The sequence below is a fragment of the Trichomycterus rosablanca genome, chromosome 25, assembly GCF_030014385.1.
Source record: "Trichomycterus rosablanca isolate fTriRos1 chromosome 25, fTriRos1.hap1, whole genome shotgun sequence".
Lineage (NCBI taxonomy): Eukaryota > Metazoa > Chordata > Actinopteri > Siluriformes > Trichomycteridae > Trichomycterus > Trichomycterus rosablanca.
In genome coordinates, this window is record NC_086012.1 from 11,835,821 (window position 1) to 11,854,634 (window position 18,814).

The following is an 18,814-nucleotide window of genomic DNA, read 5'->3' on the forward strand; positions in this document are numbered from 1 at the left end:
AAAAAATCCATTGATGGAATAACCTGGTCGTTCAGTATATTCATGTATCAGCTCAGCTGACCTCATTTTTTGGACACATGACGTTGCTGAACCTAGACCTGACCGACCGCAGCGACCCCAGATCATAGCGCTGCCCCCACAGGCTTGTACGGTAGGCACTAGGCATGATGGGTGCATCACTTCAGCCGCCTCTCTTCTTACCCTGATGCACCCATCGCTCTGGAACAGGGTAAATCTGGACTCATCAGACCACATGACCTTCTTCCATTGCTCCAGAGTCCAATCTTTATGCTCCCTAACAAATTGAAGCCGTTTTTGCCGGTTAGCCTCACTGACGAGTGGTTTCCTTAAGGCTACACAGCTGTTTAGTCCCAATCCCTTGAGTTCCCTTCGCATTGTGCGTGTGCAAATGCTCTTACTGTCACTATTAAACATCCCTGAGTTCTACTGCAGTTTTTCTACGATTTGATTTCACCAGACGTTTAAGTGATCGCCGATCACGATCATTCAAGATTTTTTTTCGACCACATTCCTTCCTCGAAGATGATGTTTCCCCACTGACTGTCCTTCCACTTATTAATAATGCGTTGGACAGTTCTTAACCCGATTGTAGTAGTTTCAGCTTCTCCTTAGATGTTTTCTCTGCTTGATTCATGCCAATAATTTGACCCTTCTGAAACAGATTAACATCTTTTCCACCACCACAGGATGTGTCTTTCCACATGGTTGTTTAACAAATGAGAAGCTACTCACTGCATCAGTTAGGGTTAAATAACTTGTTGCCAGCTGAAACATAATCACCCATTTAATCAAGATTAAAAAAATTTATTTGACTGTTTGTGCCACGTAAATCTGTGTCTCTACACAGAACTTTACAAACACTGCTGTTAAATGGATCACACTGGACTGTTTATAGCAGTATGTATAAACTCCGGGGTGTTCTGTCGACACCGGATCTGGTTTTATACGGCCCGCATCTTCTGTTTTAAACTGCATTACTTGTGACCCGCCAGCGCAGTCAAACAGAAAAAAGTAATAAATTATCGTCGCTGTCCGATGAAAAACTACTTTTAGCGGTTTTCACTATTTTTAGGTGTTGATGAAAAGATGAATGAAATCACACAGTCTTTGTAACGAGTATTTTCATTGGCTGCAAGACCTGTCCATAAAAACTGCGTAGCTCCGCCTCCTTCCCTCAGGTACTGTTTGAGACAGAAGTGAAACTGCGTAATGTTTCGTCTCTACAGTTTATTCAGGTTATTCTATCACATGGCTATAAACACGTGTTGTTTGTAGTTTTTTTAAAAACACATTTGTATCTGATATTTATATGGACTAAGCGTGTACATGGACTGTATTAACACTTTTTATAGCTACAGTCAATAACTTCTATATGTCTGGTAACTTGATTGTTTTAGGTATTTATAGGTGTTTAAATGGTAATTTAGAACAGTATTTCCCAGTCATTTTTCTGCACAACACAGTATTAAAAGCTTTTCTTAATAGATCGATGAAATAATCATATCTGTGTTTTGTTATTGATGCATAATGTTAGATTAAAATATTTTGAAAGCATGATTTATGCTTATCATCAGCATATGCAATTTGTTGAGGGGGTCCAACTTTTTTTTTTTTTTACTGGGGCCCATGAGCTCCTAGTTACACCACTGGTGTTGCATCTAGAAATGGTTCTTGCAATAAAAATGTGCATAACTGTTCAAATTTTGCTTAATTATTAGTTTGCGATTAATTGCGATTAATCGCGATTAATTTGGCTCTTTATTGCGATTAATCTCGATTAAAACATTTACTCGCATGACAGCCCTAATATACAGTATATATAATATATATAGTTTTCTGATTTGTTGTAACGTTCCCATGTGACCATTTTGAATTTGAACATGTGCAAGCAATATATTACAACAACGTGTATCAGTTTTAAGTGGAAATTTCACGCTATGCCGCCTGAAACCTGGGAATCCATCAGAACGATCTGTGTTGAATTAACTCTGAATTCACCGTGCTGTGTCTGTCTGGGTTTGATGGAGAAAGACAGAGTGCTTAGCCATGCAATAAATCATGTAGGCCAAAGCTTCACAAAATACCAACCTGAAGAGGTTACACTGACCTCAGATTATTTCTGCGGCATGATTACTGTGCTATAGTTTTAGATTAATAATAGTAATAATAATAATAATCATTTATTATATTGTACAGTAACCTGGGTGGGCGGCATAGTGGCTTGGTGGGTAGCACTGTCACCTCACAGCAAGAAGGTCCTGGATCAGATTCCTAGGTGGAACGGTCCGGGTCCTTTCTGTGTCGAGTTTGCATGTTCTCCCCGTGTCTGTGTGGGTCTCCTCCGGGTGTTCCGGTTTCCTCCCACAGTCCACAGACATGCAGTCTGGTTAACTGGAACTACTAAAATAATCCGGTGTTTGTGTGTGTGTGTGTTTGCCCTGTAATGGACTGGCGACCTGTCTGGAGTGTTTTCCTTTTGCCCAGTAAATCGGACCCATCACGACACTAAATAGGATAAAGCGGTGCAATTTGGTATGTTCACCAAATAGATTTTTTACTATGTGTGTGGGTAGGCTGCAGAAGGTAGGTTGGCCAATCTAAATGGCTTCTAGGTGTGAATTGTGATGGATTGGTGACAGAATGTGTTTAAGGTTTAGGTGTCAGACCCACCACAACTATGCTTGAAGGCAGGAGAACATGCGAATCTTCACACTTCTTTGGTGGGACCGGGCCCACAGCGAGCCTGATCAGCTGATGGTTTGTATAGCTTCAACTATCCAATAAGGTGTGTGTATGTGTGTTTGCCCCGTGATGAACTAGAGACCTGTCTGGAGTGTTTTCCTTTCACCCAGTGAATCGGACCCATCCCAACACTAAATAAGATAAAGCTTTTTTTTTTTTTTTTTACTATGTCTGTGGGTGGGTTGCAGAAGGTAGGTTGGCCACCCTAAAGTGTGTTGGATGTGTGCCAGAATGTGTTTAAGGTTTAGGGTGGTGTCAGACCCACCGCAACCCTGTTGGGGAGGGGAGAACATGCAAATCTTCACAATAATAATAATAATAAAAACTGTGCAAAAATGCACTTCTTTTGTGCATTTTGTGCGGACCCACTGCGAGCCTGATCAGCTGTTGTGTGTATAGCTTTAGCAATCCAAAAAGGTGCGCGCGTGTGTGTGTGTGTGCGCGCGCGCGTGTGTGAATGCGTGCGCGCGCAAAAGACAGAGAACCCTGCATCGCATTGGCGCTCGCTCGCGTTCCAGCCGCTCGGTTACCTACTGGAACGCTTCGTGTTTACACAAACGCACGACTGGGGGACTGAGCCGAACGAGGAGGACTGTGTGGATGAAACTGGGAGATGCGGTGCTGGATCTGGATCTGGTTCTGGTTCTGGATGGAAGCCAAAACCCGCACCGCATCAGCCCGCGATCACTGAATCCGGTGCGCAAACGAGCGCGGCGACTGCGACTGCTGTTTCCCATCGGAAAGAGGTGCAACCGAATTTCCACATACATTTCAGCCTGGTGCGTGTGAACGGATTTGTGTGAACGGCTGCACAGTGCTGCGTTTGGGGGTCGCGGTGTATGCGTGCGCCACACCTACCGCCCCGCATCTCTCTGTACTGTTCGCGTACCGAGCGCACGTGCAGCGCAGCGCAGCGCGGTGCGCCTGCAATCAGACTCGCGCCTGCAATCAGACGCTTCACCTGCAAAGCGGTGCGGGGAAACATGCGTCCCTGTCGGATCTTATAGGCTGATCAAACCGAACCAAACCCCGCGTGTATTCATTCACCCGCATCTGAGACGCAGGAGCTCGAACCTACGACGCGCAAGTTGGCAGGTGAGCGCGCATTTCTTATCATCTAAAAGCCTCTTGACATGAGTGCTGGGAATGTGCGGTGCTGTGCGGTGCGGTGATTGTCTGGACGGTGCAGGGGTTCGTTTTGTGCACTTCAGTGTCCAGTCCAGTCCATCCTGCAGTGCTGTGTGCTGTGGTCTTGTTATAGTCCCAACATACTGTATGTTCCGTGTAATATGTATTTGTGTTTAATTGTATTAAAAGGTTTGGGTGGTGTCAGACCCACCGCAATTCTGTTTGAAAGGCAGGAGAACATGCAAATCTTCACAATAATAATAATAATGGGACCAGGCCCACTGCAAGCCTGATCAGCTATGGTTTGTATAGCATCATACAAACAATCTAAAGAGGTGTGTGTGTGTTTTTGTGTGTTTGCCCTGCGATGAACTGGCAACCTGTCCGGAGTGTTTTCCTTTCACCCATTGAATCGGACCCATCCCAACACAATAGGATAAAGCGGTGCAGTTTGGCATGTTCACCAAATAGATTTTTTTACTATGTGTGTGGGTAGGCTGCAGAACGTAGGTGTGAATTGTGAAGGGTTAGGGTGGTGTCAGACCCAATACAACTATGCTTGAAGGCAGGAGAACATGCAAATCTTTACACTTCTTCGGTAGGACCGGGCCCACTGCGAGCCTGATCAGCCATGGTTTGTATAGCATAATACAAACAATCCAATAAGGTGTGTGTGTGTTTGCCCTGCGACGAACTGGCAACCTGTCTGGAGTGTTTTGCTTTCGCCCAGTGAATCTGACCCATCCCAACACTAAATAGGATAAAGCGGGGCAGTTTGGTATGTTCACCAAATTGTTTTTTTTTTACTATGTGTGTGGGTAGGCTGCAGAAGGTAGGTTGGTCAACCTAAATTGCATCTGGATTGATGACAGAATGTGTTTAAGGGTTAGGGTGGTGTCAGACCCATTACGACTATGCTTGAAGGCAGGAGAACATGCAAATCTTCACACTTCTTTGGTGGGACCGGGCCCACTGCGAGCCTGATCAACTATGGTTTGTATAGCATCATACAAACAATCCATTAAGGTGTGTGTGTGTGTGTTTTTGTGTGTTTGCCCTGCGATGAACTGGCAACCTGTCTGGAGTGTTTTGCTTTCACCCATTGAATCGGACCCATCCCAACACTGAATAGGATAAAGCGGTGCAGTTTGGCATGTTCACCAAATAGATTTTTTACTGTGTGTGTGGGTAGGCTGCAGAAGGTAGGTTGGTCAACCTAAATTGCATCTAGGTGTGAATTGTGTTTAAGGTTTAGGGTGGTGTCAGACCCACCCCAACCCTGTTTGGGTGGCAGGAGAACATACCAATCTTCACAAAATAATAATAATAATAATCATAAAACTGTGCAAAATTGGAGGACTGGAGGGGATCCAGGCCTCCAACGTACTGTATGTTCCGTGTAATATTCAACCTGATGTTCTTGAGAGGCATAAAGGATGATTACTGTGCTGTGGAGCGGGTGTAGGTGGGTGTGATGGCTCATATCTCACCCGGTTTATGTATGCTGGATGTAATATTCAGGCCCACTGACTGTTGACACAAGGTAAAAAAAGAGGTTCACTTTACATACAGATTAAATATTGGGGCTGATATGCTGAGGAGTGTCAGACCCTGGATCTGGACCTTTCAAGACATCTAGTCTTACTTTCCTGCAACGTTGAGCATCAAGTGCAGAATCATAATGCAATGCAATAAATAATAACTAAAAAATAATGCTAATATGTATTAACTTCAAACACGTTACATCAATACATATAAATATTACTCATTAATATATACAACATATCAGTTATTGTCTATATATATATACCCATAACTGATATATTGTATATATTTTTAAGTTTAACAATATATTTATTTCTATATTCATATGTATTTGTATTTTTGTTTGTTTATAAGAATAGATACATTACTGCTTCTATTATTTTATTATTATTATTATATTATTATTATTATTATACCAGATGCACGATGCATGATATATATGCACGCTGTACATTTGCTCCATCCATCCATATGTATAGACTGATCAGCCATAACATTAAAAAACACCTCCTTGTTTCTACACTCACTGTCCAGAAGCACTTTCTAGTTCTACAATTACTGACTGTAGTCCATCTGTTTCTCCGCATGCTTTGTTAGCCCCCTTTCATGCTGTTCTTCAATGGTCAGGACTCTCACAGGACCACTACACAGCAGTATACTTGTATGAGTGGATAAGACACAGCAATTCTGATGGAGTTTTTAAACACCTCATTGTCACTGCTGGACTGAGAATAGTCCACCAACCAAAAATATCCAGCCAACAGCACCCGTGGACAGCGTCCTGTGACCACTGATGAAGGTCTAGAAGATGACCGACTCAAACAGCAGCAATAGATGAGCGATCGTCACTGACTTTACATCTACAAGGTGGACCAACTAGGTAGGAGTGTCTAATAGAGTGGACAGTGAGTGGACACGGTGTTTAAAAACTCCAGCAGTGCTGCTGTGTCTGATCCACTCATACCAGCACAACACACACTAACACACCACCACCATGTCAGTGTCACTGCAATCAATAATCTGGTTTCTGGTTTCCTTCCTTAGAGTGAGGTATGAATCCAGGTCCACAGGACATACAGTAGGTGTTGTGAGGCATCCACGCTACCAGCTGCACCACCATGAGGCTCTTTTACTTAAATCCAATTTCCAGAAGAATCACATTTACCGCAGTATGAGTACTACCTCTCAGTGTGCACCTACATTCATACATATGCACCATACAGGGCTTTCATGCTTTCTGTTATTGTAATGTTTACACTGAGTTGCGTAAGTTGCATTATGCATGTGTATATCTTATTTTGAATTACATCATTTTTTCCCAGAATGCTTAGTTTGTTTTGGATATAAACAGTTTGGAATATACTTTTGGAATAAACTGAATAGTTCTATAGATTAATTCTCCAATCCCCCCCCCACCAGTTTTCTCCCTTAATCTAGTCACATCAAATTACCCTGATTGCATTACGCTTCACCTCTACTGATAACCTCCACGGCTGACTGAGGAGCTTTGCAACTGACACACGCCCCCTCCGACACGTGTGCAGTACCGACTGCATCTTTTCACCTGCACGACGCGAGTTTGTATGCGGATCAGCCTTGTGCACGGCGAGGCACACCCTGATCAGCATTATTTCTCAACTCTGCGCAGGCGCCATCGATCATCCCGCAGAGGTCGTAATTGCACCACTTATATATCACCCTGTGAACAACAGCCAATCGTTCTTCACGTAGCCGCCCAGCCCAGCCGGATGGCAGGGCTGAGATTCGACACGATGTATTCGAAATCCCAGCTCTGGTGTGCTAGTATATTTTAATGTACTTTTAAAAGAACGTATCCATGGCTCTTGGGTGGCGCAGCGGTAAACCACACTAGCCCAACAGTGCCTGTCTGAGAGAAGGAAGGGTCATTAGGACTGCGCCAATTATGACCTCTACTGGCTGATCAATAGCGCTTGCACAATGATACGGAGGATAATAGAGATCAGTGCGTGACTCTCCATGCGTGATCCGGATCCCCATATGAACCCGCCTTGTGCAGGTGAAAAGAAGGGGTTGATACTGCACACGTGTCTGAGGGGCATTATTTAGGTAGGTCGGGTATTTAGATACGACTATATTGGGAGAAGAACTAGGAGGAAAATTCATTCATTTTAAAAAGAACATATCTGGCGCCCAGGTGGCGCAGCGGGATATTCCGCTAGCACACCAGTGCAGAGATTCTGAACTCCTGGGTTTAAAACTCGGCGTTTGAAACCATCGGTCAGCTGGGCGCCATCTAGGTGGGTGCCTTTCCTGTGGGGAAGGATGACCGGATTATGTGGGCGGGGTCTTCAAACGCTGTGTAAGGACCCCGATTGCCAGATAGAGGCGCTTGTACAGAGTGCATGGGTGGAAAAGGGGTTCGGAGGAGGCGTGAGCAGCAATATCCCCTCAACAATCTGCGCTGTTTTTATTGTTTATCCACACCCACTTTCTTTGTTATCTGTACTGTGTGTTGTGCTTCTCCTTCTCTTGTAGCTTTGCTTGTAGGGTTTGGTTTTATATAAAGCTATAAGTCAGCAATGCTCAAACAGCCTACAAAACTAGGGATTACAATAATAATATAATAAAATACAGTACCAGTCAAAAGTTTGGACACACCTTCTCCTCAGTGTTTTTTTAAAAATTATTTTTATTTTCTACATTGTAGGTTAATACTGAAGACATCCAAACTATGAAGGAACACATATGGAATTATGTAGTAAACAAAAAAATGATAAAAACAAACCAGAATATGTTTTATATTTTACCAACTCTACCTCTGCACAGCACAACTGATGGTCTCAAACACATTAAAAAAGCAAGAAATTCCAGAAATTAACTCTAGACAAGGCACAAACGTTAATTGAAAACCATTCCAGGTGGCTACCTCATGAAGCTGATTGAGAAAATACCAAAAAGTGTGCAAAGCTGTCATCAAAGCAAAATATGGCTACTTTAAAGAATATAAAATATAAAACATATTCTGGTTTGTTTAACACTTTTTTGTTTACTACATAATTCCATATGGGTTCCTTCATAGTTTGGATGTCTTCATTATTAATCTACAATGTTGAAAAAAAAAAAAAAAAAAATCAAGAAAAACCACAGGAGAAAGTGTGTCCAAACTGACTGGTACTGTATGTCTTGAGAGAAATCCTTTTCTCTATTGGAAATCCATCAGTTTAGTTTAAATCAGGTGAGAAAAATGCCTCTTATTATTATTATTATTATTATTATTATTGCTGCCATCAGTCAGGTGCAGATGCCACTGAGCTTCAGTTAATGCCAGACTGTTATTGCCAATAGCATCAATGTCAGGCATCTTTGCACAATAATGCATATTTTTATTGAATCAGTTGATTCAACCTTTATGGAAATACTCGTATAGATTGAGTTTTATAAATAGTGATCGGACCATTTTTAATTGCTCCTTCATTCTCTAAGGAGAGATGAAGGGCAGAAGTTTGGAGGTCTGACAGGTAGGATGAGCGATATTCATAATAGATCAGAGCCCACGCTGCGGAAAAGCGGAACGCTTAAAGGTTAACAAGCAAAATTCCACTTCAAAGAGACGTAACACATCGTCGAGATGAATCAATCTGAAAACTAGCACAACAGTTGAAGTCAAAGGTTTACATACACTGTATGGTCAAAGGTATGAATAGCCAGACTCCCGAGCATGAGCTTGTTGGGATCCTGTTTAAAACAGTGGGCGTTAATATGCCACCTTTTTCAATTTCCCAGTCATAACAGCCTTTATCCATTTTATCAGCTCCACTTACCATATAGAAGCACTGTAGTTCTACAATTACTGACTGTAGCCCATCTGTTTCTCTGCATACTTTGTTAGCCCCTGTTCATGCTATTCTTCAATGGTCAGGACCCCCACAGGACCACCACAGAGCAGGTATTATTTGGGTGGTGGATCATTCTCAGCAGTGCAGTGACACTGACATGGTGGTGGTGTGTTAGTGTGTGTTGTGCTGGTATGAGTGGATAAGACACAGCAATGCTGTCACTGCTGGACTGAGAATAGTCCACCAACCAAAAATATATCCAGCCAACGGTGCCCCGTGGGCAGCGTCCTGTGACCACTGATGAAGGTCTAGAAGCAATAGATGAGTGATCGTCTCTGACTTTACATCTACAAGGTGGACCAAATAGGTAGGAGTGTCTAATAGAGTGGACACATTGTCTGATCCACTCATACCAGCACAACACACACTAACACACCACCACCATGTCATTGTCACTGCAGTGCTGAGAATGATCCACCACCCAAATAATACCTGCTCTGTGGTGGTCCTGTGGGGGTCCTGACCATTGAAGAATAGGGGATTAAACCCCTGAACTGAATCATTAGTATGGGTGTCCACATACTTTACCTAGTAATCCTGGGTGCTACCAGAACGACCGTGTCCCTGTTAAGGATACTTCAGTGAAGCCATGATTCTGGGTAATCCAGTTCCCTCCAGTTTCCCAAAACGTACAGATGCTGAATTGGCTGCTTTTAAATGTCAGTAGGTGTGTATGAGTAAGGGAAGGGCGGCGTGATGCCCTGTATTGTATTGGCATCCTGTCCATGGTGTATTCTTACCACTTGTTTAGTATACAACACAACACCAATCAGGATTAACCAGTTATTTAAATTAATAAATGAATTAAGATGGAATATAAATTATATATTAACCTCTGAAACTACTGTGTTTGGTTCTGTACACTGAGCAGTCCAGGCTCAGAGTCTCAGAGTCTCAGAGTCTCACAGGCGCCGCTCGTGAATGGCCTCGCTGTTATCTGTGTTCTGCACGCGGGCATCAGTACAACAGGCCGCTCATGCAGGTGCCGCCTCCTCCGCACAAAAATAGCAGGTGTCTCGATGGCATAATACAGCACCCCTCCTCCTCTGGCACACCCCCTCCACCCCCTGGCTTCCCCCCAGGCTCCGGTGACCATGTGTGATGTCTCGTTTGTTGTCTGTCACTCGATTGTGACTCTGGATCTTGTTGTTTTTACGAGACATGGATTTAGGTTGGCCCTCTGGATTGTGGGATGTTGCGGCGGGTTACACGGATCATGTGAGCGTTTTATTGAGTGGCAGTTGGAAGTGTGTGAGTTTGTGAGTGTGATTGAGTGTGTTTGGTACCTCAGTAGGGCTTCTTGTTGGGGAAAACAAGCAAATATTTGAGCGCCTAGAATGACGTACATGCTTGTTCACAATCCTTCATAAAACTGTTATAAGGCATTGCAAATAGAGCAATGATTTAAATGTATTGAATTGTTTTATGTAGTGTAAGATGCCCGTGCTTATCATTTACATGACCCCTATTTACATAAAACGTGCCCTTTATTACTGTTATTCTTATTTAGCTTAAATTAATTAGTGTGTGATGCCCCTTAATAGACTGGCACTCTGTCCAGGGTGTATTTTCGCCAGTTTCCAGGATAGACCCTGGATTCAACGTGCCAATGGTTATAATTATTATTAGCTTCTATTTTCATTAATATTTCTGATATTGATATATATATATATATATATATATATTTTTTTTTTCAACTGATATTTATTTACAGTAATAATTATTATTATTGTTATTAATAATTTATATAACAATATTAACTCATGTATTAATAATAATAATGTATTAAATAATATTAACTCAGGTATTATTAATAATAATAATAATTTATTTAATAATATTAACTCATGTTTTAATAATAATCATTTATTTAATAATATTAACTCAGGTATTAGTAATAATAATAATAATAATAATAATAATAATAATTTTATAATAATATTAACTCAGGTATTAGTAATAATAATAATAATAATATTAACTCATGTATTAATAATAATAATAATAATAACAATAATTTATTTAATAATATTAACTCGAGTGTTATTAATAATCATAATCATAATAATTTATATAATAATATTAACTCAGGCATTAATAATAATAATAATAATAATAATAATAATAATAATAATAATAATAATAATAATAATTAATAATTAATCCATGTATATATTTAGTAGCTAAATACACCCAGACATTAAATAAAACCTTAAATAAATTTTAAGATGGGGTGGCACTGTCGCATCACAGCAGGAAGGTCCTGGGTTCGATTCCCAGGTGGATCAGTCTGGGTCTTTTCTTTATGGAGTTTGCATGTTCTCTACATGTCTGCGTGGATTTCCTCCAGGACAGCAGATTATATTAAACCAGCTTTAAAACTTTAAACACATCAATGTTTTAACCCTCCAGCAAAAGCTAAACAGATCACTGGCTGATGGTGATCTTAATTAATCAATTATTTTGGTGTCACATGTCAGTTCTGCTATCAGTAGCATGTTTGCCAGATGTTATAGAGGTAATCTGACCCTCCCAGAATGCGATTCTACAGAGGGGGAAGGAACAAGGTTTTTCCCGGATTGTCTTGCTGTCTAGTCCCACCCTGTAGCACATAAGTCTAATTGCTATGAGGTCAATACAGTATAGAACTGCAGTCCATACAGTAAATGCAACGTCCTTATATAAACGGCGGAGGTTTTTCCTGTGTTGGAACTCGTTGGCTTTTTATTGGTGGAAATTTGAGCCAAAACTCAGTTTTATTGCCACACATACAGTTAAAGTGAACAATTAAAATATGTTTGTAGAGGACATAGTGGTTTGGACTCCCAAAACATGAATTCTTTGCACTGTAGAAGGTTAAAAACCTAAAATACTTGCAATCACCTTTTGATAATGGTTTAATTATGTATTTTTGACCCTATGTGTGATGCCATCAGTGCTATCAGAAGCAGTGCCATCTATAAATCTATGGATTTGAGGGTCACAGGCATTCGGTAATGGTTTTTAACCTGGGTCTTGAACCCTTTTATATATTTCTGCCCCATGTATGATGTTATCAGTGATATCAGCAGCATTGCCATATATGAATCTATAGATTTGAGGGGTCACAGACATTGAGTAATTGTGTTTTAACCTGGGTCTTGGTTCTGGATTCCCAAAAACTTGAACTCTTATGTATTTTTGACCCATGTGTGATGTCATCGGTGTCATCAGAAGCAATGCCATCTATGGATTTGAGGGTCACAGGCATTCGGTAGTGTTCTTTAGCCTGGGTCTTGTTTCTGGACTCCCAGAACTTGAATTCTTTGCACTGCAATCACCCATGGTTCAATTATGTATTTTTGAGCCTATGTGTGATGTCATCAGTGCTATCAGAAGCAGTGCCATCTATACATCTATGGATTTGAGGGTCACAGGCATTCGGTAGTGGTTTTTAACCTCGGTCTTGGTTCTAGATTCCCAGAACTCGAATACTTGCAATCACCCATTGAGAAATGTTCTTAAAATATCCTAACAGCTCACAGTCTGTCTATGTAGTTCTGATGAACAGACTTTTCATGATGTAAAACATTGATGATTCATTCATAACAGCACTAATTACGATGTAGAAGTCATGAACGTGCTACAGGGAAGCATATTGACCTTTAAGATTAGGAAATTGTGACACGTTACAAGAAAAAAGGCCATCATCATGTCTAATTTGCTTTGAAAATAATACACTATATTTCCAAAAGTATTCGCTCGTCTGCCTTCACACGCATATGAACTTGAGTGACGTCCCATTCATAATCCATAGGGTTTAATATGATGTGGACCCACCCTTTGCAGCTATAACAGCTTCAACTCTTCTGGGAAGACTTTCCACAAGGTTTAGGAGTGTGTTTATGGGAATTTTTGACCATTCTTCCAGAAGCGCATTTGTGAGGTCGGACACTGATGTTGGACGAGAAGGCCTGGCTCGCAGTCTCCGCTCTAATTCACCCCAAAGGTGTTCTATCGGGTTGAGGTCAGGACGCTGTGCAGGCCAGTCTTGATGGACCTTGCTTTGTGGACTGGTGCGCAGTCATGTTGGAACAGGAAGGGGCCATCCCCAAACTGTTCTCACAAAGTTGGGAGCATGAAATTGTCCAAAATCTCTTGGTATGCTGAAGCATTAAGAGTTCCTCTCACTGGAACTAAGGGGCCGAGCCCAACTCCTGAAAAACAACCCCACACCATAATCCCCCCTCCACCAAACTTTACACTCGGCACAATGCAGTCAGACTAGTACCGTCCTCCTGGCAACCGCCAAACCCAGACTCATCCATCGGATTGCCAGACGGAGAAGCGTGATTCGCCACTCCAGAGAACACGTCTCCACTGCTCTAGAGTCCAGTAGCGGCGTGTTTTACACCACTGCATCCGACGCTTTGCATTGCGCTTGGTGATGTAAGGCTTGGATGCAGCTGCTCGGCCATGGAAACCCATTCCATGAAGTTCTCTACACACTGTTCTTGAGCTGATCTGAAGGCCACATGAAGTTTGGAGGTCTGTAGCGATTGACTCTGCAGAAAGTTGGCGACCTCTGCGCATCCGCTGACCCCGCTCTGTAATTTTACGTGGCCGACCACTTTGTGGCTGAGTTGCTGTCATTCCCAATCACTTCCACTTTGTTATAATAGCACTGACAGTCGACTGTGGAATATTTAGTAGCGAGGAAATTTTTACGACTGGACTTGTTGCACAGGTGGCATCCTGTCACGGTACCACGCTGGAATTCACTGAGCGCGACCCATTCTTTCACTAATGCTTGTAGAAGCAGTCTGCATGCCTAGGTGTTTGGTTTTATACACCTGTGAGCATGGAAGTGATTGGAACACCTGAATTCATTGATTTGGATGGGTGAGTGAATAAGTTTGGCAATATAGTGTATTAATTTATACTCTGTGTGTGGATGTTTTTAGAGCTTTTTACATTCCAGAATCAGGACGACATGGTAAATTCATCCTCCTCCAGGACTTGATTGTATCACAGTTAATCCTTGGACAACCTGCTACCTCTATCTCTCTCTACATTCTGTCCTTGTCTATATTCCTACTTCACCACACCTTACACAAGTTATTAAACTGGGTAGATCTGCGTATTCCTTTCAGATACCGTGGATAAGAATTGTATTACAGCTGGCATTTTGATAAAGCATGCGGAATATTTTGAATGCAGCCAGCTTTATCAGTATGCTGTCCTACACCCGGCTGTAAAATATACTGAGGACATTATTTTTTCTTGCTCTGAACTCATGCTCAGGCAGTAGAATTAGTCTTCCCTGACATATATTTATATTCTGCTGTTAAAGAATATAACGAGAACATACATAAGCAAATATTACCCCGCTGTAGAATGGCACACATGATCCTGAAACGTTAAACCGAAATGGAGAACATCACCGCCTGCTTCGTGTTCACCTTCCATTTATTGATTCGCAAACGCAGTCTGTGTGGCTGCCGGCGACCGGGCGGAATGATGATGTGCTGCGGAACGGAACCGAGCGATACCATCAGCGTTAGATGAGACATCCCATCTCGACACTGCGGATGTCCCAGTAGTCAGAAAATACCAGAGAACTGACAGCTTTACATTTGATAGATAATACGCAACCAAAAACCGTCATAATTTGGATCTATAAATTTGGACTTCAGAAGTAGCCCAGAATGCTAATGTATGAAGGTTCTATATCTGTGCTTAGCTGTTTTAAAAGGAAAAATGACTAGGCAAAATACACCAAAGTATGGGGACACCCTTCCTAATTATATAAAATAAACGATATGCAGTTTGGGAAATGGCATCACCTGTTCCAGCATGACTGTGCCCCTGTACAAAAAAACATGGTCCTTAAAACTACGATTTGACAAGTCTTGGAGCCCTGATTTCAACCCTGTTCAACATATTTGGGATGAATTGGAACATTGGTTGTAACACATTAGTGCCAATGGTACCATCAGTGATTCAATGAACACATTTATAGAAGGGGTCACATTCTTAACAATGCCCATGGTTTTGGAATAGAATGTCCTACTAGCCCATGGTCAGGTGTCTACATACTTTTGCTCATATAGTGTATTTGATAAAAAACAAATACTTGAGAAAGATGCAAGGTCAACTGTCCATGAGTTGAAGCTTAGTTGTAATATCTATCTATCTATCTATCTATCTATCTATCTATCTATCTATCTATCTATCTATCTATCTATCTATCTATCTATCTATCTACCTACCTGTCGGTCTATCTGTCCAGCTGTCTGTCTGTCTATTCAGCTGTCCATCTGTCTGACTGTCTGTCTATATACAAGTGTTTTAAATGATAATAATTAAAGCATCTGTCTGTCTCTCTATTTATCATTGGCCATTTGTCTGTCTGTCTATCTATCTGTCTATCTGTCTATCTATGTCTGTCTGTCTGTCTATCCATCTATCTGTCTTTCTGTCTAAATACAAGTTATTTAAATTATAATAAAGTATCTGTCTGTCTGTCTGTCTGTCTGTCTAAATACAAGTTATTCAGGGGCTTAAATTTCTCCTCAGTGATGTGAATGCCTATAAAGACTATAAATGATGGTGCAGACGGTTTAGTTATGAAGCAAATTCATTTTCACAAGGTTGATATTGATGTTGGAAAGATATTTTATTATGTGTTATGTTGGACGGGGGGGGGGGGGGTTAAATGAGGACTGCGTATCAACATAATTTTGTCTGGGTTGAGTCTGGGTTTTATACTTGCCTCAAGTCAATGTCTGCTTTTAATTTTCGATGCTCTCTTTGTGTCCACAATAGAAAAGCGCCCCCTTTGTTTTGTGCCCAGTGTTTCCAGGTAGCACCACGACTCTGAAAATGGTAAACTAGAATAAAATGTGTTGTTCCTGTTTAAGTTCCTATTCTGTTATATAAAGTTCTGTTAAACCAACCAAACCTTGTTTACTCTGTATTTAGTACTCACACATACATCACCCATACGTTCTCAGTGTTATGACAGGGGTGGTGAGAGCATCCAGAACCCCACCGTGCCATTGTGGCCGCTTTAGAAAAAGAAACAGCCCTCCATAAAGCCGCTCTTTATCCTCGGAGAGCTGGAGCACGAGGCCTTGGCTCGGACAGACCCAACCACCCGCCGTCTCGCTCTCAGAGGCGCCAGACACTTACGCTGTAGGGAAGAAGTTTAAAAAAAAGAGTGGGCTTTGACCACCTTTGATTCCGACGTCGGTCTCTGGGCCATAAGTTGATTAATGAGAGGAAGCTGAATAGTCTTTTGAAAGCGCACATCTCTGGGTTCTCGGTTCAGTCGCTGCCTCATCAGGTGCCTCAGAAGTCTTCAGGATTTGAAGTGTTGCAGCATGAAAGCGTGAGTGAGAAAAGCATTAAGACGTTTCTGATATGTGTGATTCTGTTTCAACTATCGCCTACAGAGAGAGAGAGAGAGAGAGAGAGAAATTCACTTGATTATCAGTGAAGCGTTTCAGAGGTTTCGTGCAACATTCATTTCATTTTTCATTAATTTAACCACCTGGTCAGAGATGTGGTGGTTTAGCGGCGCTCGAAAACACCGTGTATGAGGCAAAAAAGATTTTTTTCATGGCTGATTATTGGATACACAGTTGTACATGTATTTAGAAGCACAAATAATGAATTAAATTCATCTTTATGTAAAACAAAATATAATAATAATAATAATAAATAATAATAAAAATATATAGCAAAATAATAATAATAAGGAAAATAAATATGGTATTGTATTTTTTTATTTGTATATATATTGTCCTGTCCTGTTCTATAACCCGATTATTTCTCAGCTTCAGCTCATAGACAGATGATCTTACATTTTTTAAATTAATTTTTATTCTTTTTTTATACTGGTATTTTTTATACCATAATAAAGTTATTCAGAAATACGTAGAAAATATAGGGTTATATAATATAAATTTAAAATAATATATAAAATATATAGCAAAATATATAGCATAATAATAATAATAATAATAATAAAAGTAAATATGGAAAAATCATTATATAAAATCATTATATAAAATACAATAAAAAATAAATAGCAATGTATATACAAATATAACAATACAAAATCATGTTTCCATATTTACTTTCCTTATTATTATTATTTTGCTATATATTTTGTATTATATTTTATATAATATTTTGTATAGTGTTTTTTTATTTATATTATATAATCCTATATTTTCTACATAAAAATAAACATAAATTAAAAAGTGTGAGGTCATCTGTCCATGAGCTGAAGCTGAAAAATAATTAGGTTATACAATAGGACAGGACAATGTATATACAAATATAACAATACAAAATCATGTTTCCATATTTATTTTCTTTATTATTATTATTATTTTGCTATATATATTTTTTTATTATATTTGATATAATATTTAACATAATTTTTTTTATTTATATGATATAATCCTATATTTTCTACATATTTCTGAATAACTATATTCTGGTATAAAAATACCAGCATAAAAAAGAATAAAAATAAATTTTAAAATGTAAAATCATCTGTCCATGAGCTGACACTGAGAAATAATTGGGTAATATTACAGTAGTAGTATTTACAGATTTTAAAATACAATATTATGTTTCCATATGTATTTTCCTTTTGATTATTATTATTAATGATTATTTTGCTATATATTGTGTATAATATTTTATATAATTTTTTTAAATGTATATTATATAATCCTATATTTTCTACATATTTCTGAATAACTTTATTCTGGTACAAAAATACCAGCATAAAAAAATAAAATAAATAAATTGTGTGAGGTCATCTGTCCATGAGCTGAAGCTGAAAAATAATTAGGTTATACAACACAACATGACAATGTATACAAATATAACAATACAAAAGCAGGTTTCTACATTTATTTTTTAATTTTAACTTTAACTTTATTCTGGTCATTGTCACAGTGGGTCAGGGTCCTCCAAGTAAGACTTGAAGAATACCAAATACACTGTCCATGAGCTGAAGCTGAGATATAATCCCATTATTATATAACTGCTTCATCCTGATCAATGTTGGTAGGTCCAGTCTGCCCCAAAACTTTGGAAGCAGGGTGGAAATACACCCCAGATACACCCCAACAAACTGTTTCAGTCAGTCATGTACACCCAGGAGCAATTCAGAGCAGTCGAGTCTGGAGGCTGGGAGGCTTCCATGTTTCTCTTTATTTTCTCTCTCCCTGACTTACATTAACACGCCTTCATTTAACACATCTTATCTCCAACCAACGTTTTATTTATTTTTTCCTTTGCACCCCAACTTCCACACCCTCTCACAAACCTTTTACATCCTTCACACATCCTTTATCACCACCTAACTTTTTCCTCTTGAAATTAGTTTTATTCCCGGTAGTATCACATCTTATTTATTATCTACACAGCATTTAATTAAAAGTGTGGTTAAAATAATATAAAATGCAAAAATTTAAAATAAAATATTCAGGTATAAT

General features: G+C 39.9%; 1 protein-coding gene across 1 annotated transcript in view; it reads left to right on the forward strand.

The window, feature by feature from the left end:
- Positions 1 to 3,691: 3,691 nt before the first annotated feature.
- sema6ba (sema domain, transmembrane domain (TM), and cytoplasmic domain, (semaphorin) 6Ba) overlaps positions 3,692 to 18,814 on the forward strand; it is a 147,108-nt gene continuing 131,985 nt past the window's right edge. Inside the window, exon 1 of the mRNA XM_062987555.1 lies at positions 3,692 to 3,858. The gene's annotated coding sequence lies outside the window, so the exon portion shown is untranslated. The remainder of the gene's footprint in view (positions 3,859 to 18,814) is intronic.